Source organism: Ahaetulla prasina, chromosome 3, assembly GCF_028640845.1.
Source record: "Ahaetulla prasina isolate Xishuangbanna chromosome 3, ASM2864084v1, whole genome shotgun sequence".
Lineage (NCBI taxonomy): Eukaryota > Metazoa > Chordata > Lepidosauria > Squamata > Colubridae > Ahaetulla > Ahaetulla prasina.
Window position 1 is genome coordinate 227,354,565 of NC_080541.1, and position 22,154 is coordinate 227,376,718.

At 43.8% G+C, this 22,154-nt stretch overlaps 1 protein-coding gene across 2 annotated transcripts in view; it reads left to right on the forward strand.

The window, feature by feature from the left end:
* Positions 1–11,455: 11,455 nt before the first annotated feature.
* The window catches only part of FAM110A (family with sequence similarity 110 member A), a 55,423-nt gene continuing 44,724 nt past the window's right edge, over positions 11,456–22,154 (forward strand). For both annotated transcript variants that reach the window (XM_058177203.1, XM_058177205.1), the window contains exon 1: positions 11,456–11,545. The gene's annotated coding sequence lies outside the window, so the exon portion shown is untranslated. The remainder of the gene's footprint in view (positions 11,546–22,154) is intronic.

Consider the following 22,154-nt stretch of genomic DNA (forward strand, 5'->3'; position numbering starts at 1 on the left):
AACAACCGTGTTACTCATGCGTGGAAGCTAAAAGATACTGGACTAAAATACACACATGGTTGGAAAAAAAATGATTAAAAAAACATATAGATTTTAAGCCAGAAGTTTTCTTTATTGGGGATCAAACCAGAAATATATAGCAGAGAATTGAAATATCTGATGGTGAATATTATAACAGCAGCCAGGATTGTGTTTGCTAAAAATTGGAAAAATGAGAAAATACCTTTGCAAAATGAAATTATTAGGAAAATAATGGAAAGTGCAGAAATGAGTAAACTGGCATTTGAAATTAGAGAGCAGGAAGAAAAGAAATATTATAAGATATGGGATTTGTTTTATCAACGGCTAGAAGGAAAGTTATGTTAGTAAAGATTAGAGGAAGATCATTATTAACTGAAATATTAAACTGAATGGTTTTAGAACGATGGAATGAATGATGTTATTAGATAAAATATATATTTGTGGACATGTATATGGAACAAAAGGTTATAGCCATTGGTTAATTAAAAGATCAGATATTAGATGGAAGAATAGAATAGAATAGAATAGAATTTTTTATTGGCCAAGTGTGATTGGACACACAAGGAATTTGTCTTGGTGCATAAGCTCTCAGGGTACATAAAATCTGTATATTGTATTATTTTATTTTTGCCTGTACACCGCCCTGAGTCCTTCAGGAGAAGGGCGGTATAAAAATTAAATTAAATAAATAAATAAATAAATAATAAAGAAAAGAAAAGATACCTTCATCAAGGTACAACATTTACAACACAATTGATGATCAATATATCAATATAAATCATAAGGATTGCCAGCAACAAGTTATAGTCATACAGTCATAAGTGGAAAGAGATTGGCGATGGGAACTATGAAACGATTAATAGTAGTGCAGATTCAGTAAATAGTCTGACAGTGTTGAGGGAATTATTTGTTTAGCAGAGTGATGGCCTTTGGGAAAAAACTGTTCTTGTGTCTAGTTGTTCTGGTGTGCAGTGCTCTATAGCATCGTTTTGAGGGTAGGAGTTGAAACAGTTTATGTCCAGGATGCGAGGGATCTGCAAATATTTTCACGGCCCTCTTCTTGATTCGTGCAGTATACAGGTCCTCAATGGAAGGCAGATTGGTAGCAATTATTTTTTCTGCAGTTCTAATTATCCTCTGAAGTCTGTGTTTTTCTTGTTGGGTTGCAGAACCGAACCAGACAGTTATAGAGGTGCAAATGATAGACTCAATAATTCCTCTGTAGAATTGGATCAGCAGCTCCTTGGACAGTTTGAGCTTCCTGAGTTGGCGCAGAAAGAACATTCTTTGTTGTCCTTTTTTAATGATGTTTTTGATGTTAGCTGTCCATTTGAGATCTTGCGATATGATAGAACCCAGAAATTTGAAGGTTTCTACTGTTGATACTGTGTTGTCAAGTATTGTGAGAGGTGGAAGTATGGAAGTAATGTAACATTAGATAGAAATATCCTTAATTCATCTAATGTTACATTACTATGTTGAATGCACATAAGAGATATGTAACCACTCCACCGACACACAGTAATTGGATTGAAAATGTTTTTATGTTTATGTGTTTTGTGTTAAAAAAATAAAATAATATAATAATAATAATAATAATAAAAACAACCTTGTTACTGACTTAACAACTGCAGTTGTTAAGTTGTATTCGCTTAACAAAACTCTGGCAAAAAAAAAGTCTTAAAATGGGGGGAAAGCTCACTTAACAACTGTCTCGAAATTTTGGAGCTCAATTGTGGTCGTAGGTCGAGGACCGCTTGCGTCACAAAGGAAGAAACAGCAAAGGGAGCTCCGTGCAGATTTCTGAATGCCTCGGGCCTGCCTTCCAAGCCCAAACAAGTCGCAACTTTTATTTTTGTCCAGGTGTCTAAAGGATTTCCCTTCTTTTTACGTGACTCATTCATCCGAACCAGGTCTGTCATTTTACACATGCTCAGAAGTCCCTTCCTTCTTCCCGGAAGTCTTACAGGCGTAGCCCAAAAGAACAAATAAGCAAAAAGACGGATCCAGACATGCAGGGAAACAAGGAACACACCTGGCCTCAGGTAGCTTCAGCCCAGGAAGCCAGCCACCCGCTTTGCTGATTCACGTCCAAAGGGGCTTTTGGCTCCAAGATTGATGGGCAGTTGACATTTTCTCAGGAGAAACCAAAACAAAACAAAACCGAATGGCTTCATTTGTGATAAGCAGCAGAGGTTCATAAGGGTTTATTCTATTCTATTCTATTCTATTCTATTCTATTCTATTCTATTCTATTCTATTCTATTCTATTCTATTCTATTCTATTTCTTTTATGTACACTGAGAGCATATGCACCAAGACAAACTCCTTGTGTGTCCAATCACACTTGGCCAATAAAAAATTCTATTCTATTCTATTCTATTCTATTCTATTCTATTCTATTCTATTCTATTCTATTCTATTCTATTCTATTCTATTCTATTCCTTTTATGTACACTGAGAGCATATGCACCAAGACAAATTCCTTGTGTGTCCAATCACACTTGGCCAATAAAAATTCTATTCTATTCTATTCTATTCTATCCTATTCTATTCTATTCTATTCTATTCTATTCTATTCTATTCTATTCTATTCTATTCTATTCTATTCTATTCTATTCTATTCCTTTTATGTACACTGAGAGCATATGCACCAAGACAAATTCCTTGTGTGTCCAATCACACTTGGCCAATAAAAAATTCTATTCTATTCTATTCTATTCTATCCTATTCTATCCGGGAAGTTAGATATCATCTCCCTTAACAGGTTGCGTGGAGCGAAAATGACCTGTTTTGAAATATTTCGGTATTTGAGGGGCTGCCACCAAGAAGAGGCGGGGGGTTAACTAATAATAATAATAATAATAATAATAATAATAATAATAATAATAATAATAATAATAATAATAATAATAATAATAATAGCAGAGTTGGAAGGGACCTTGGAGGTCTTCTAGTCCAACCCCCTGCCCAGGCAGGAAACCCTACACCCGTGATGGCGAACCTATGGTACGCATGATGAAATATCTGCAGGAAAACTCCCAAGCTCAGAGAGCACCAAGGACCCCAGAACTGTTACTGTCTCCCACCCCCTCCTCCTCCTCCTCCTCCTCTTCACACATCCTACTCCCTTCTAGCACTGATGATGTTACCCAGTAGGGTCAAGAAACATCTGCAAGGAAACAACCCAGCTCAGAGAGCGCCAAGGACCCCACAGCCCCCCCTTCCTTCCTTCTTTCCTTCCTTTCTTCCTTCCTTTCTCCCTCCCTCCCTCCTTCCCTCCCTCCCTTCCAACCTTCCTCCCCTCCCCTTCCTTCCTTCCTTCCTTCTTTCCTTCCTTCCTTCCTTCCTACCTCCTCCTTCCTTCCAATCTCCTCCTCCTCCTCCCTTCTTTCCTTCCAATCTCCTCCTCCTTCCTTCCTTCCAATCTCCTCCTCCTTCCTTCCTTCCAATCGCCCTCCCCTCCCTCCCTCCCTTCCTTCCTTCCTTCCTTCCAACCTCCCTCCCCTCCCCTTCCTTCCTTCCTTCCTTCCTTCCTTCCTTCCTTCCTTCTTTCCTTCCTTCTTCCTTCCAACCTCCCTCCCTTCCTTCCAATCTCCCTCCCCTCCCTCCCTCCCTTCTTTCCTTCTTTCCTTCTTTTCTTCTTTCCTTCTTTCCTTCCTTCCTTCCAACCTCCCTCCCCTTCCTTTCTCCCTTCTTTCCTTCCTTCCTTCCAACCTCCCTCCCCTCCCCTTCCTTCCTTCCTTCCTTCCTTCCTCCTTCCTTCCTTCCTTCCTTCCTTCCAACCTCCTCCTCCTCCTTCCAATCTCCTCCTCCTCCTTCTTTCCTTCTTTCCTTCCTTCCTTCCTTCCTTCCAATCTCCCTCCCTCCCTTCCTTCCAATCGCCCTCCCCTCCCTTCTTTCCTTCTTTCCTTCTTTCCTTCTTTCCTTCCTTCCTTCCAACCTCCCTCCCCTTCCTTCCTTCCTTCCTTCCTTCCTTCCTTCCTTCCTTCCTTCCTTCCTTCCTTCCTTCCTTCCTTCCTTCCTGTAATTAGGGGCTGGGTCTTTATCACCCTGATAAGATGAATAAAGAGGCAGCTTCAATAAGGAGGGAAGGTCCCATTTGGCAGCTGGCCTTGTAACAGAGGAAAATGAGTTTCTGTAAACTCTGTGATAAGCCTGGCTTTCATTTATGGACTCAGGAGGAGGAGGAGGAGATGGAGGAGGAGGAGAAAATGAAAAGAAGATGGAAGAGGAGGAGGAGGGGAGGGAAGATATGAGAAGGAGAGGATGGAGGAGGAGAAGATGGAGGAGAGGAAGGAGGAGAAGAGGAAGGGGAAGATGAGAAATAGAAGAGATGAGAAGAAGGAGGAGGTGGAGGAGGGGGAGGGGAGGGAGAAGGCAATGAGAAGAAGAAGAGGAGGAGGAGAGGGAACAGGAGCAGAAGAGGAAGGAGGAAGAGGAAGGAGAAGGAGGAGATGAAGATTAGAAAGAAGATGGAGGAGGAGAAGAAGAAAAGATGAGGATAGAAGAGAAGAAGGAGAAGGAGAAGATGGAGGAGGAGAAGATGGAGGAGAGGAAGGAAGAGAAGAGGAAGGAGAAGACAAGAAGATAGAAGAGATGAGAAAAAAGAGAAGATGGAGGAAGTGGAGGAGAAGAAGGAGAAGGCAATGAGGAGGAGGAGGAGGAGGAGAGGAAGGAGAAGATGGAGGAGAGGAAGGAAGAAGGAGAAGATGAGAAGATAGAAATGAAAAGAAGGAGAAGATGGAAGAGGAGGAGGAGAGAGAGATGAGAAGATGGAGGAGAGGAAGGAGGAAGAGGAAGGAGAAGATGAGAAGATAGAAGAAATGAGAAGAAGGAGAAGATGGAGGAGGTGGAGGAGAAGGAGGAGGAGGAGGAGGAGGAAGAGGAGCAGAAGAGGAAGGAGGAAGAGGAAGGAGAAGGAGGAGATGAAGATTAGAAATAAGAGGGAGGAGGAGGAGGAGAGGGAGGAGGAGGAGAAGAGGAAGGAAGAGATGAAGATAGAAGAGATGAGAAGAAGGAGGAGGTGAAGGAAGTGGCGGGGAGAAGGAGAAGGAGAAGGCAATGAGGAGGAGGAGGACAGGGAGGAGTATCAAGAGGAAGGAGAAGGAGAAGATGGAGTAGAAGATTAGAAGGAGGAGATGGAGAGGAGGAGAGGGACAAGGAGTAGAAAAGGAAGGAAAAGATGAGAAGATAGGAGAGATGATGAGAAGATGGAAGTGGAGGGGAAGAAGGAGAAGGCGATGAGGAGAAGGAGGAGAAGGAGATTTAAAAGAAAGCGACAATTGGACAGGACCAACCGACCAAGTTCTTCCTTGCATCCTAAAAAAACACTAGAGCGAGACTTTAGATGAGCTGATGGGTGGGAGAACCGCCCCATCATCCCCAGCTCACATGACCAATGATGATGGGAGTTGCAGTCCAAGGCAACCTGGAAGATGCTACGTAGGAGGTTGAGACTGGTTGGGATAAACAAATCCCTGTTTCTCAAACTTGGCCATTTGGACTTCAGCAGCAGCCCCCAGAATCCCACCCACCTTAAAGCAGCCAAGTTCAATAAACCCTGATTTAGCAGATGCCCCTTCCCTGCCGGGACCTGGGTGCGATTTGTTGCAGAGTTTGTGTTACCTTGAGCCCCACAATTTCCGCAGTGTCCTTTTCCAACCTGGGTGGGAAGTTCCAACTTCTTGTCTTTAAAAGAAAACAAGAAGAGGGGATGGGAAAAACGACGTGTCGAGACAGATCCTTCCGGAAATGGGCGGCAGACGAACTGGAGCCTATATGAAGGGTGACCTGGTGTCATGACCCCCACCTCCAGACGGAATCCACTTGACAGGTGGAAATTGCTCCGGGGAAGAAGAGCCGGCTGGATTGTTTTAAAATAGCCAAAATTCGTATTTTTTTTTCCTCTTCCGAAATAAAGTTTGGCTTATTGTTTTGGGGGGTGGACCAGGGGTGAAATGCTACCGGATCGGACCGGATCGGGCAAGTAGGTAGCGGAGATTGGGTCTGGTTCGCCGATCCGGTAGCAATCGCTGGCTGGCCACGCCCCCGAACCAGTCCACGGCCCGCAGTCCAGCCTTCGCAAGCTGGACACCGGGACACCGGGAAGGCAGCTCGCCACCTGCTTGCCCTTCGGTCAGGGGCCGGGGCCCATTCCCCGAGGCCCTGGAGCTGCCGCCTGCCCCAATCGGGTCAGGAATGCCCCATTCCCTGACTCCGGCCTTTCTCTGGAGCTGGTGCCTGCTCGCTGCCCATTCGCCCTTCGCCTTTGGTCAGGGCCCAGGGCCCAGGGATGCCTCATTCCTCTGAAACCCGGGAGCCACCATCTGCTCACCACCTGCCTCAACTGGGCCAGGGAATGCACCATTCCCCAACACCAGTCTTGCCCCGTAGCCGCCGCCCGCTCTTCCTTCACCACGTGGCGTATACTTAGGGAAGGCCAGCGTCCAAAAGTTACTGGAGTCCCTCTCCTTGAATATTGCTTGTTCCATGCTTGTTCCATGCTCCGGCTGCGCAAGCTCACACCGTTTATTTCATTTATTTATCAGCGGCAGGTTGGGTGTGCGCTTGTGCAACCGGCGCATAGAACAAGGCGGCGTATTCAAGGATTCATCATTTATTTTTTGGCTTTTTTTTAAAAAAAATTAAGACGATCCTAGGATCGTCTTAATTTAAAAAAAAAAAAGAGCCAAAAAATAAAGGATGAAAATAATTTTTTTTAAAAAAAAATCTGAATTAAAAACAAACTGGCTTAAAAGTTTTAATAAATTTTATTGGGGCTATGTATGAATTTTAGGGTTTTAAAATTGACTGTTTTAAATTTCGGCCATTTATATAATTATGCTTGGTTTTAAGTTTTTTGTTTTAATGTGTATATTGTATGGTTTTATTACTTGGCTGTACACCGCCCTGAGTCCTTCGGGAGAAGGGCGGTATAAAAATCTAAATAAAAGTAAAAACTAAAAACTAAAAAACTAAACTAAACTATAACGACCACCACGAAAAAAAGATCTAGGAGAACCCCAGAGAATTGTCGGGAAGGCCCAAATAGGGAGCGGGTTGCACAACTCCTGTCCCAGACTCACGTTCAGGAATGTGCAAATGAATTCTTCCATATCTCGATTTGTGCTTCGTCGGCCCCCCAGAACAGCTGCTGGCCAAGGGGCCGCAAAGAGCGGGGGGGGGGAGCTGTTGAGACTCAGCCTTTCTCGTCTGGCGCTCGGTTGAGCTCTGAATGGTGCTTTTCAAGTGGAAAATCCACCTGGCCTTAGTTGGCATGGGCGTGAGTGTTTGTGGGGGTGTGTGTGTCCAGTTGCAAAAAAACCACACACACCCCTTTCTCGCCTGGCTGCAATAATTCATGCAGAAGTTCGAGAGATGCGAGCAATTCCTTTTTCTTGCGTTCCTGGTCTGGCACCAGATTGGCACCCATTGCCAATGACCCTAGTTGGCAGCCGGGTATAAAATAGGTCTTTGTGCACGCAAGCAGGATGGGATTCAAGGCAATGGGGAAGTCAAGGGGGAGGGAGGGAGATAGACAATCCAAGAGGAAGGGGAAATTTGAGGGTCCTTCAGCCAAAGAAAGAAACCTTTTCATCCAGCAGGAATTCTAGGTAGTTTCCATCCATCCATCCATCCATCCAAATGGAGGAAGAATTGAATTAGGTCACTCCTAATTTGATGCTCTCCTTGTTTTGATGTTCCCAAGCGGGGAGGGGGGGAGGATTGGGGGGAAACCCCCCGTTCACACTTAGATCCTGGTGTGAGTCTGCTAGGAAGGGACAATAACCAAATTGTTGAGACGCATAGAACAATAAGGTTGGAAGGGACCTTGGAGGTCATCTAGTCCAACCCCCTGCTGGAGCACTTTGGAAAGAGCGCAGAGAAGAACGACAAAGATGATTGGGGCGGTGGGGGGGTTGGCAGGAGGTGAAAAAAATACGATGAATGGCTGCAGGAATTGGGAACGTCTAGTTTAATAGGTTTAAAAACGACGTTTGAAGACAGCTGCTACCCCACGGGGCTGTCAGACTCCTAAACACAACATAGCACTGTTAAGGGTAATCTGGGTTCACAACCAAGGTTGTGGACTATTAAGCAGAGTACCCTACGCATGAAAACGACTGAGACTGGGTTGTGGACGATAACAGTCACTACACAGACAAACTGGGATTTGATATTCTTTTACTTTTAGGGAAAAGGCAAAGTCATAGTCCAAAAACAATCCAGGTCATACACACAATTGCACAACAAACAAGGTCTTCTTTCAGTTCGGCAAAACACAGTTCAATACACAACAGCCAGTAAATATTGAGGAATCAGTAACTAGCCATTATCAAGCAACGATCGTAAAGCTCAAATATACAGTTGCAGCATGTCATCAGGTAACAATGCTGTAGCGTCCCTGTAGATTCCCCACAAGCCATAATTTAGTAGTCCTTTTATACATTGGCTACAGAGCTCAGCCAATCAGGATGCTTGCATGATGCAGCGCAGCCTTAAAGCAATATAATACCTTTCTTACTACAAACATACATAGTTTTTATATTGCCTGGCCAACTAGTTAGGCAAATAACAATTTCCTAACAAACACCACAAACAGGTTAATATGACTAAATTCTACTGGTGCCGGTATAGTGTGTGCAATATGTATATACCATTATGATATACAGTAAGATCATGCACCAGAGTAATATACAATGTATGACGTACATATGGAAACCAGGGGTGTGATTAAAAATTTTTAGCAACTGGTTCTCTGCCTGGTTGCTGGGTGGGCGTGGCCATAGGGGTGTGGCCTACTCAGCTTCCTGCACCATATGGAGGGCATTTTTGCCCTCCTCAGGCTCTGGAGGCTTTCCTTGAGCCTCTGGAAGGGCAAAAACGGCCTCCCCCGGGCTCTGGAGGCCATCCGGAGGCCGGAAACGGACCCATTTCAGGACTTCTGGTAGGCCCATTTTTCGTCCTGCCCAGGCACTGGAGGCTTTCTTTGAGCCTCTGGGAAGGTGAAAATAACCTCCCCCGGACTCTGGAGGCCTTCCAGAGGCTGGAAATGGACCCGTTTCTGGACTTCCGGAACTTCCTTCAGGCACTGGGAAACCTGAACACCAGGTGGCTGGCACGCTCACACATTCTGGTTTGGGCACTTGGTGCCAAAATGGTTCCCCATCACTGCCCTATATCATTTCGGACAAGTGGCTGTCCAGTCTCTTCTTAAAAACCTCCAACGATGAAACACCCACAACTTCTGAAGATAAGGCAAGGGTGAAATCTACTTACCTTCTTTACTGGTTCGGAAGTGCATGCACCGCCCACATGCGCACATCACATGAGCATGCAGAGCTTCTGTGCATGCGCAGAAGGTAAAAAACACATTACTTCCTGGTTAAAACCAGGAAGTAATGACACCCGGGCGGGTGGATGGAGATTTGCTCCGCCATTACTACCGTATCGCCGAACCACCGGCCACGATAGCTACCGGATCATGCGATCCGGTCCGAACCGGGAGCATTTCACCCCTGAGATAAGGTGTCCCACTGATTGATTGATGTCACTGTTAGGAAGTTTGTCCTTCATTCCAGATGGCTTCTCTCCTCGATTGGTTTCCATCCGTTGCTTCTTGTCCTGCCTTCAGGTGCTTTGGAGAATAGCTTGACTCCCTCTTCTTTGGGGCAGCCCCTGAGATATTGGAAGACCACTGTCATGTCCCCCATAGTCCTTCTTTTCACTAGACTGGCCATTACTCAGTTCCTGAAATCTCTTTGTATGTTTTAGCCTCCAGGCCTTTAATCCTCATAGTTAGCTTCTTCTCCAGAAAGATTACACTACTAACCAGAGCATACAAAACATTTGCTAGACCATTTCTCGAGTACAGCTCGCCTGCCTGAAACCCATACTTCATTTCAGACATTAATACAATTGAGCGTGTCCAGAAATATTTTACAAGAAGAGTTCTCCACTCCTCTGATCACAACAAAATACCTTATGCCACCAGACTTGAAATCCTGGGTTTAGAAAATTTAGAACTCCGCCGCCTTCGACATGACCTGAGTATAACTCATAAAATCATCTGCTACAATGTCCTTCCTTTTGAAGACTACTTCAGCTTCAACCACAGCAATACACGAGCACACAATAGATTTAAACTTAAAGTGAACCGCTCCAATCTTGATTGTAGAAAATATGGCTTCAGTAACAGAGTTGTTAACACCTGGAATGCACTACCAGACTCTGTGGTCTCTTCCCAAAATCCCCAAAGCTTTAACCAAAAACTATCTACTGTTGACCTCACCCCATTCCTAAGAGGTCTGTAAGGGGCGGGCATAAGAGCACCAGCGTGCCTACCGTTCCTGTCCTAATGTTCCCTTTGGTTGTATCCAATTCGTATGGTTATTTCATACTTATATATATTGTTGTGTTTGACAAATATATAAATAAAAATAAATAAATAAATAGTTGCTCTTCTGTGCACTTTTCCAAAGTCTCAACATCTTTTTTGAGATGTGGCGACCAAAACCGGATGCAGGATTCCTCCGCCATCTCGGTTTCTTTGCAAACTAGATAACAAGGGCCTCTGCTTTGGGATTCAAGGCCCCCCTCCCTCCATTTCTGGGATCATCCCACCCCCCGCTATACATTTCTGCTGGATCTCAAGCCTGTAAAGAGGGAGACCACGAAAGAGCAGCTGACTTTCCCATAGAATGGCTCTCCTCTTTCTTGAGTGAAACTCTTTCGTTGCCCAGGATAGGGCGTGCATAAGAGCACCAGCGTGCCTACCGTTCCTGTCCTAATGTTCCCTTTGGTTGTATCCAATTTGTATGGTTATTTCATGCTTATACTTATATATACTGTTGTGTTTGGCAAAATAAAATAAAATAAAATAGAATAGAATAGAATAGGATAGGATAGGATAGGATAGGATAGGATAGGATAGGATAGGATAGGATAGGATAGGATAGGATAGGATAGAATAAAATAAAATAAAATAAATCTGGCAGCCAAGCAGATTTCAACAGATAGGGAATTCAGCTTTTAGTGTTGTCGTGGTCCTCCTCCTCTTCCTCTTCCTCCTTCCCCCACCAACCTCACTCCCTTCTAGGACTGATGATGTTCCCTAGTTGGATCATGAAATGTCTGCAAAAAAACAAACAAACCAAGAACACCCCAATCAAGCTCAGAGAACACCAACGACCTATGATTGTGTGTGTGTGTGTGTGCATTTTGCTGAATCCGAACAGGGCACCCTTTTTCCATGCAGATCTGGGATGCAGGCAGCTCAGAGATCTTAGCTTTGCACCGAGACTGTCTGGTGTGCAAAAAAATTAAAAAAAAAAAAAAGCACAGGAAAGAGAATTGCCCAGGTAAACAGGAAGTTGTGCAACCTGGTTACCTGAGCCTCAGGTCAGCTGGTAAATTTAATACCCGCCTGCCTGCACAGGAGCAAAACGGTTATTGCTGGGAAAGAAAGAAGCCGCGGCTGGCTGATTCCTGCTCCGCGATCTCGGCTTCTTTGCTAAACCAGGTAAAAAAAAAAAAAGCCTTTGTTTTGGGGTTCAACCTGCCCACCCACCCCCCGTTTTGAGGATCAGCCCCCCCGCCCTCGCATCACATTTCTGCTGGACCTCAAACCTCTTAAAGAGAGGGACCCCGAAAAAGCAGGCGACTTTCCTACGGAACGATTCTTTTTGCGGTTTCCCCGCGATGGGATTTTTTTGACAACTATCTGGCTAAGCAGGCAAGCAAGGCAGGCAGAAATTCAACAGATAGAGAGCCCAGCTTCTTGTTTCTCCGGCTGGAGGTTTTTCGCTCCCGGTTAGGAGCGTGGAGTGGGGGAGGTCGTGGATCGGTGGGGGTGCTGGGGGGGATTTCCCTAAGGATGAACTTTGGCCGGGAAGGGGGAAAATGGGGCGGCTGGGGGTGGGTGGGGGGAAGAGGGAAGGAGGGAAGGAAGAAGGAGGATCTGGGAGAATTTTTGCAAGGTTGAAACTTTTGGGAGAGTGGAAGGCTGAGGATGAGGCTGGGGAGAAGCTGCCCATCATTTCGGAAGCAAAAAGTTTTGCAGAAAACTTTTTGCAAAAGTTTTGTTTGGTCCTGGGATGGCTGGAGATTAAAAAGGAGAGTTCGGAAGAAGCTTCGCCTCCTTTCTTTCGGATTTTCATGCTATGACAATAAGGGGCATCCTTTTCTTTTTCCCCTTCTCTTTCTGCTCCCTTGTTTTCTTTTGTCTTCTCTTCCTTCTTTTCTTCTCCCTTCCTTCTTCTCTTCTCTTCTCGCTTTTCCTTCCTTCTTTTCTCCTTTCTTCTTTTATTTTGTCCTTTTTCCCCTCTTGTCTTCTCTTTTTTATTTTCTCTCCTCTTTTTCTCTTTTCGTCTTTTCTCTTCTCTACTTTTTTCTTTTCTTTTTTCCTTTCCTTTTGTCTTCTCCTCTCCTCTCCTCGCTCTCTCTCATCCTTTTTCTCCTCTCCCCTCTCCTCCCTTCCCTTCCCCTTCTCTTCTCTTCTTTTTTCTTTTCCTTTTCTTTTCTTCTCTTCTCTCTTTCTCATTTCTCTTCTTCTCTCTTCTCTTTTTTCTTTCCTTTTCTCTTCTCCTCTCTCTCATTTCTCTTCTTTTTCCTTTCTTTTTCTCTTTTTCTCTTTTTCTCTTCTCTCTTTCTCAGTTCTCTTTTCTTTTTTCTTTCCTTTTCTCTCCTCCTCCTCCTTTCTTTCTGTCTTCTCCTCCTCTTCTCTTTCTCTCTTCTCTTCTCTTCTCTTCTCTTCTCCTCCTCCTCTTCCTCCTTCCCTTCCCTTCCTTCCTTCTCTTCTCTTCTCTTCTCCCCTCTCCTCCTCCCCTCCCCTCTCCTCTCCTCTCCTCTCCTCTCCTCTCCTCTCCTCTAAGTGTTCATACTTATGTAACTCATGACATACCACTGTCTTCAGCTTGAGGGAGATTGGATGGGAAAACCAAACAATCTGCCAAATATCTTTGCCAGGAAGCCCGCAAGTTGTGAGTTTTGGGAAACAGAAAATTGAAGCACATGAATTGAGTCCTCCGAAGGACGGGGGTGGGGGGGTGGGGGGGGGGAAGGGCTTTACTTAGGCATTGCTTAAAAGTTTGAAGAATTCTTGGAATAGGTGTGCCGGCCGTTTGACCTCAGACGAAAGGCTTGCTTTGAGAAATACGAGATTTTTTATTTATTTTTTTGCTTCTCTCTTTCTCTCTTTTTGATTTTGCTATTTTTCAACCAGCGAAGTTGTAAGTTTGGAAAAGTTTGGAAAGTGGTGGGAAAGAGTTAAAGAGGTTCTCTTATTTTTATATTTTGGTTTTGGTTTTTACTTTAGAGTTTGGCTCCCCGTTTGAGAAGCCGTCTGGGCTGCTGTAGCGAAAGGGTTGTCTTTCTGTAGGTATTTGGCCTGGCAGAGTGGCCTGTTTCTGCACCCTATAATTAGGATTATCCACCAGCGTGGGTGTGAGTAAGTGTACAACACTGCAGTTCTCAAATCCACGCTAGGCTCTGACGCTGCAGTCTTAAAAGTCTACAGATAGACCTCGACTTATAACGGTTCATTTAGTGACCATTCAAAGTTACAACGGCAATGAAAAAAGTGACTTGGGACCGTTTTTCGCACTTATGACCTCTGCAGCCTCACGTGATCAAAATTTGGATACTTGGCAGGTGGTTCATATTTATGACGGTTGCAATGACCTGGGATCATGTGATCTCCTTTTGAGACCTTCCGACGAGCGAAGTCAATGGGGAACCCAGATTCACTTAACAACCAGGTTATTGACTTATCAACGGCAGTGATTCACTTAACAACCAAGTTATTAACTTGTCAATGGAAGCGATTCACTTAACAACCAGGTTATTAACTTATCAATGGCAGTGATTCACTTAACAACCAAGTTATTAACTTATCAATGGGAGCAATTCAGTTAACAACCAAGTTATTAACTTATCAATGGCAGTGATCCACTTAACAACCAGATTATTATTTATTTTATTTTATTTTATTTTATCGCATTTTTATACCGCCCTATCTCCCGGGGGACTCAGGGCGGTTTACAGCCTAATAAAAACATACATATAAATACAAAATAAAACACCAATTAAAAAACTTATTAAATAAGGCCGAATATTAAAAAATTGCGATAAAAATAATAAAACCCCGTTTTATTTTTCATTTATCAATGGGAGCAATTTAATTAACAATCAGGTTATTAACTTATCAACAGCAATGATTCATTTAACAACCAAGTTATTAACTTAACTTATCAATGGGAGCAATTCAGTTAACAACCAAGTTATTAACTTATCAGCATCAGTGATTCACTTAACAACCAAGTTATTAACTTATCAGCATCAGTGATTCACTTAACAACCAAGTTATTAACTTATCAATGGCAGTGATCCACTTAACAACCAGATTATTATTTATTTTATTTTATTTTATTTTATCGCATTTTTATACCGCCCTATCTCCCAGGGGACTCAGGGCGGTTTACAGCCTAATAAAAACATACATATAAATACAAAATAAAACACCAATTAAAAAACTTATTAAATAAGGCCGAATATTAAAAAATTGCGATAAAAATAATAAAACCCCGTTTTATTTTTAATTTATTAATGGGAGCAATTTAATTAACAACCAGGTTATTAACTTATCAACAGCAATGATTCACTTAACAACCAAGTTATTAACTTAACTTATCAATGGGAGCAATTCAGTTAACAACCAAGTTATTAACTTATCAGCATCAGTGATTCACTTAACAACCAAGTTATTAACTTATCAATGGGAGCAATTCACTTAACAACCAAGTTATTCACTTATCAACAGCAGTGATCTACTTAACAACCGTGCCAAGAAAGGTTGTAAAAATGGCGCAAAACTCATTTTACACATGTTTCTCTTAGCGTCATCAATGTTGGGCCTACCTGCTGTGGACTCCCTATCTGGTCCTCTTCTCTTAGCATCGATGATTCAAGGATAGACTGCGTCTCTAAAAGGAAGCTCCATCCTGCCATTATGCCAGATCTCACAAAATGGGTCGAACCCCTTGGTTAAACTAAGCCGTGAGTTGTTTTGTGCTCATATCTCCCAAGGTTGCTCAGCTCCTTATAATTCAAGAGAAGCACCCTGAGAGTAAGCAGGAATAGCTTGGAGCAAACAGGCTTAATGAAAGTCGGGTGGGTGGGTGGGGGGAGCAGGTTTTAAACCCGAGTCACTTATTAACCACGATGCTTTGAAACCAAGGAGTTTATGACTTCTCACTCTGGAATTCAATCTCATTTTTATTCTCTTCAAACAAGAATAGAAGCAGCAGGGGAATTTCTGTGAGATAGTAGATTAACAAATCAAACGTCTTTCTTTTGCTACGGAAATGTCCTGGCAGATGTGAGTAAGTCCTCGACTTACGACCACAATTGCGCCCCGAATTTATCTTGCGGAATGAGAAATTTGTACAGTGAGTTTTGTCCCATTTCAGCGACCACCGCTGTTAAGTGAATCGCGGCAGCTGATTAGAGAGTAAGGTGGTCGTTAAGTGAATCTGGTTTCCCGTTTGACTTTGGTTGTCAAAAAGGTCACAAAAGGCGGATCGCGTGACCCCGAGACACTGCATCCGTCATAAATATGAGTCAGTGGCCACCTGAATTTTGTTCATATAGCCACAGAGATGCTACAAAGGTCATAAGTGCGAGAAACGGTCATAAATCCCTTTTTTCAGCGCCATTGTAACATTGAACAGTCGCTAAATGGACGGTTATAAGTCGAGGACTACCTATAATCGGGATATTCATGACCCGTCAGCTTTCTGTTGGTTTCTTGAAGGATCAATACAAATCTTTTTTCAACAAAGAATTTTATAAAAATCATCACCATAATCCTCGACTTAGGACCATAACTGAGCCCTAAGCTTCTGAGACTAAGCGAGACATCTGTGAAGTGAGTTTCGCCCCGTGTTACGACCTTTCTTGCCACGGTCGTTAAATGACTCACTGCAGTTGCTAAGCCGGTCACACCGTTGTTAAGTGAATCTGGCTTCCCCAGATTTTGACTTTGACTTTGGTTTCCGGAAGGTCACCAAAGGAGATAACGTGACACCCTCCCCCTCGGGACACCGTCATAAATATGAGTCAGTTGACAAGCTGCTGAATTTTGATCACGGGACCATGGCGATCGGCGGTGGGTTTCCAATATTCTTACCACCGGTTTGCTGCGCGTGTTCGCTTCCCACGCCCGGCCTTCTGTGCATGCGCCCGGCTTTCCACCATGTGCTTTGCTTGCTCTCAGGCGTGAAATCTAAAAATTTTCCCTAGCGGTTCTGTGGGCGTGGCTTAATTGGTGGGTGTGGCTTGGTGGTCAGGTGACTGAATGGGCATGGCCAATAATCATAAATAATAAAAATAATAAAGTATACAAAACTTGGGAGTGCACCACTCTACCTTCTTTAAAAATAGAGGCACCGGTCTACTAATTGCCTTTTTTTGGAGGCACCGGTCTCCCTTCTTTAAAAATAGAGGCATCGGTCTACTAATTGCCTTTTTTTTGGAGGCACCGGTCTACCTTCTTTAAAAATAGAGGCATCGGTCTACTAATTGCCTTTTTTTGGGAGCGCACCAGTCTACCTTCTTTAAAAATAGAGGCACCGGTCTACTAATTGCCTTTTTTTTTAGAGGCACCGGTATCCCTTCTTTAAAAATAGAGGCACCGGTCTACTAATTGCCTTCTTTTTGGAGGCACCGGTCTACCTTCTTTAAAAATAGAGGCATCGGTCTACTAATTGCCATTTTTTGGGAGCGCACCTGTCTACCTTCTTTAACAACAGAGGCACCGGTCTACTAATTGCCTTTTTTGGGAGGCACCGGTCTACCTTCTTTAACAACAGAGGCACCGGTCTACTAATTGCCATTTTTTGGGGAGTGCACCAGTCTACCTTCTTTAAAAACAGAGGCACCTGTCTACTAGCTACCTACAGCGCTGATCAGCTGTAGTGCGGTGCTTCAAAGGGCAGTCATTTAAGGCCATTTGCAGCTATATCACCACCGAGAGCTTCAGGGACAGAGAAGAGGAACAGTGAGGCTGGGAAGTGTGGGGAGGGGGGGCAGGGATTTTTGCTACCGGTTCTCTGAACTACCCGCCCTCATTGGTACCGGATTGCGTAATCCGGTCCAAACCGGGAGCATTTCACCCCTGCTCGCTCGCTTGCCTTCCACGCAATCACCCGGCCTCAAAAATGTCCCTAAATTTGGGCAGTTTTCCCAAACCGGCACAACCGGTTGAATACCAGCTCCGATGGGGATGCTCCAACAGTCATAAGTGTGAAAAACGGTCACAAGTGGCTTTTTTTCAGTGCCGTAACTTTCAACGGTCATTAAATGAGTGGGTTATAAGTTGAGTTTCAGAAAGAATGATGCAGTGGAGGCTGGTTAAGGACCAACTTGGCTGAATGGCAAGGCCGGCTGGGGAATTCTGGGAGTTGAAGAATAGAATAGAATAGAATAGAATAGAATAGAATAGAATAGAATAGAATAGAATAGAATAGAATAGAATTTTTATTGGCCAAGTGTGATTGGACACACAAGGAATTTGTCTTGGTGCATATGCTCTCAGTGTACATAAAAGAAAAGATACGTTCATCAAGGTACAACACTTACAACACAATTGATGATCAATATATCAATATAAGTCATAAGGATTGCCAGCAACAAGTTATAATCATACAGTCATAAGTGGAAAGAGATTGGTGATGGGAACTATGAGACGATTAATAGTGCAGATTCAGTAAATAGTCTGACAGTGTTGATGGAATTATTTGTTTAGCAGAGTGATGGCCTTCGGGGAAAAACTGTTCTTGTGTCTAGTTGTTCTGGTGTGCAGTGCTCTATAGCGTCATTTTGAGGGTAGGAGTTGAAACAGTTTATGTCCAGGATGCGAGGGATCTGCAAATATTTTCATGGCCCTCTTCTTGATTCGTGCAATATACAGGTCCTCAATGGAAGGCAGGTTGGTAGCAATTATTTTTTCTGCAGTTCTAATTATCCTCTGAAGTCTGTGTTTTTCTTGTTGGGTTGCAGAACCGAACCAGACAGTTATAGAAGTCCGTACGTCTTAAATTTGTTGAGGTTAAAAAAAGAAAAGAAAAGAAAAGAAACCCGACGGATCTAAAAGAAAGACGCCAGAGGTTTCTGTCCAATTATAGCTAATTTATACACCGCCCACTTATTTTAATAAGCCATTTTGAATGATAAGAACAACAACAACAATGGCAGCTTTAATTGTCATTCTAGGGTGTTGCGAAAAAGGAATTCCAGCGCATTTAAATGCATTGCTGCCTTGGTGTGAACATTGAGCGGTTATGCTTTAATAAGCATATTCAAATGGACTTAGGTTTCCCTACCGAGCGATGTAATAATTCACAGAGTTTATTCAGGGTTGGAAATTTAAAGCAATCTCTATTTAATATATGTCCTTCTGTTTCCACTTTCCCCCCACCCTGCCCCAGTGGTGCAGTGGTCCAGAGGTGGATCTCTCGCCTCAGAATCTAGAGGCTGTGAGTTCGATCCTAGGTAGAGGCAGATATTTTTCTCTCTGGGCACAATGAGAATATATCTGCTGGGGGGAAAAACTCCGCACTGGTGACAAGAAAGGCATCCGGCCAGTAAACACTCAGCTCCATTTAGTTGCCCAGATTCCACCCTGCAAGGGATTATGGGGTCGTTAAAAGAAGATGATTCTATTCCCCCCCCTTCACCCTCCAATTATTTTGTTATTAGTCGCAAAGTCATGTCTGACCCATTGTGACAATGTTCCTCCAGGCCTTCCTGTCCTCTACCATCCTCTGGAGTCCATTTAAACTCATGCCTGCTGCTTCAGTGACTCCATCCAGCCCCCTCGTTCTCTGTCGTCCCCTTCTTCTTTTGCCCTCCATCGTTCCCAGCATTAGGCTCTTCTCCAGTGAGTCCTTCCTTCTCTTTTTTTTTTTCATAAAAAAGTTTTATTTTTACAATCATATCAAACAGCTCATCCAATGTACAGTTATATACAATTAGTCGGGCTTGCCCAGTCACCACCACCCCTTTTTAACACTCTTCCCTCTTCTACCTTCTTTTACTTTCCAGACCTTCCTCTCTTTCTCTTATCTACATCCTCTCCTCCCTCCACCCTACGCCTTCCTTCTCCCTCTTCTACCCCTCTTCCTTCCTCTTCTCCTCTTTCCTACCTCCTACTCTCTCCTCTTTTCTCCCTCCCCACCGTTCTAAAATGGTAACTGGGCAGACCCGACCCTACATTAATTATATTTATACATCTTCAATAATCCCTGTACATTAACCATCACTCCATCCTCTACCCTCAACCCCCAATTCCCTCCCCTTACCCCCACCCCCACCCCAACTTCCCAGAACAAAATGCAGGGTATCAAAACTAACAATCATAATCCAAAATAATTCCTAAATTATAATCTCTAGTCACTCCACACATAATCACACTCTCAATTCCCCTCTCCTTCAGAAATAAATCTAATACAAAATATTTCCTAAATTTACTCATATGTGGCCAAACTATTTGAGTTTCTTCTTCAGGATCTGGCCTTCTAAAGAGCAGTCAAGGTTGATCTCCTCTAGGACTGACCAGTTGGATGGCCTTGCAATCCAAGGGACTCGCAGGAGTCTTCTCGAGCACCAGAGTTCAAAGGCCTCCAATTCTAACCTATAAATAAATCTAATGGCCTCCATTCACGCAAAATGCAAACTTGCCTCCTCTAAAAATTAAGAAATCAAATCAGAGTCCACTCTAACCAAGTTCAAGGGGTTGCATGAATTTATTTGTGAGATTGAAGTTTCTCTGGCAAGTTTGACACTAAAAAATTCAGAGGATTTATAGGGGAATTCTGGGAGTTGACGTCCAGTTTCCAATTTAAAACCTCAGAGCTTGAGAAAGGTTGGATTTGGCTAATTAATCAGATTGTCAGAATAATCAGGAGTACGTCGGATCGATGATAAAATGAAAAGTTTAGGGAAGTGCAAAAAAAAAATATTTAAGGAACACGTTTAACTGAATTGCGGAAGATTCACGAAAGACTACGCAGGTTTGGTGACAGCAATATTGATAGAAGAGAATATTTCTAGCTCAGAATGGAACTATGGGGTCCTTGGTGCTCTCTGAGCTGGGTTGTTTCCTTGCATACGTTTCATGACCCTACTGGGTAACATAATCAGTGCTAGTAGGGAGTGGGGTTTGGGAGGAGGAGGAGGAGGAGGAGGAGGAGGACAATGACGACTGTGGGGTCCTTGGTGCTCTCAGAGCTTGGTCGTTTCCTTGCAGACGTTTCATGATCCAACTAGGTAACATTATCAGTGCCAGAAGGGCGTTCCTTACACCAATTCACCATACACCAATACCAACTGAATAAACAAATCGAACAGTAAACCGCAGCCTAACCAAAGAACCACCAAGAATAAAACACTCCCATGGATATTGACAAGGCAAGCCACTTATATATGAACAGATAGCACACCTTGCTCTCTTCCAGCACTGATGATGTTCCCTAGTTGGGTCATGAAAATATTTACAGACTCCTCGCATGCTGGACCTAAACTGTTTCAACTCCTACCCTCAAAACGACGCTATAGAGCACTGCACACCAGAACAACTAGACACAAGAACAGTTTTTTCCCGAAGGCCATCACTCTGCTAAACAAATAATTCCCTCAACACTGTCAGACTATTTACTGAATCTGCACTACTATTAATCGTTTCATAGTTCCCATCACCAATCTCTTTCCACTATGACTGTATGACTATAACTTGTTGCTGGCAATCCTTATGATTTATATTGATATATTGATCATCAATTGTGTTGTAAATGTTGTACCTTGATGAAGGTATCTTTTCTTTTATGTACACTGAGAGCATCTGCACCAAGACAAATTCCTTGTGTGTCCAATCACACTTGGCCAATAAAAATTCTATTCTATTCTATTCTATGAAACGTCTAAAACAACCAAACTCAGAGACCTCCAAGGACTCCACAGTTCTCCTCCTCCTCCTCCTCCCAAACCCCACTCCCTACTAGGACTGGTTATGTTACCCAGAAACGTCTGCAAGGAAACAACCAAACTCAGAGACCTCCAAGGACTCCACAGCTCTCCTCCTCCTCCTCCTCCTCCTCCTTCTCCTCCTCCCCCTCCCTGCAAACCCAACTCCCTTCCAGCATTGATGATATTCCCTAGTTGGATCACGAAAACATCCGCGAGAAAAGCCTCACGCTCAAAAGTTGCACCGAGGATTCGCAAATTATAATATTTTCTTCTAAAGCTTCCAAAGGGGGGGGGGAATGATTGGAATGGAGCGTACGAGGGAAGGGCTGAGCAGGTTAGAAGCCTGCAAGGGAATGGTAATTATTCTAACGATTTTGCCCGGACCTCCTGTTGTACTTTAATTGGGGGGTTTGACCTGGTTTGTAGCTCACCTGGAGCCTTTTGGGGAGGCCGGGAGAACGAAGTCAAAGGAAAAAAAATGGGGCCTTGTTGTTATTTTCAGGTATTTGATTCCGAGACTTGGCCTGGGGTGAGAATTTTCTGCCTTCCTTCCTTCCTTCCTTCCTTCCTTCCTTCCTTCCTTCCTTCCTTCTTTCCTCCTGCCAATCCCCTCCTTCCTTCCTTCCTTCCTTCCATCCCTCCCTCCTCCTCCCTCCTCCTCCCTTCTTCCTCCTGCCAATCCTTCCTTCCTTCCTTCCTTCCTTCCTTCCTTCCTTCCTTCCTTCCTTCCTTCCTTCCTCCTCCTCCCTCTCATCTTTCCTCCTGCCAATCCTCCTTCCTTCCTTCCTTCCTTCCTTCCTCCCTCCCTCCCTGCAAATCCCCCTCCCTTCCAGCACTGATGATATTCCCTAGTTGGGTCACGAAAACATCCGCGAGAAAAGCCTCACGCTCAAAGGTTGCACCGAGGATTCGCAAATTATAATATTTTCTTCTAAAGCTTCCAAAGGGGGGGAATGATTGGAATGGAGCGTACAAGGGAAGGGCTGAGCAGGTTAGAAGCCTGCAAGGGAATGGTAATTATTCTAATGATTTTGCCCGGACCTCCGGTTTTACTTTAATTGGGGGGTTTGACCCGGTTTGTAGCTCACCTGGAGCCTTTTGGGGAGGGC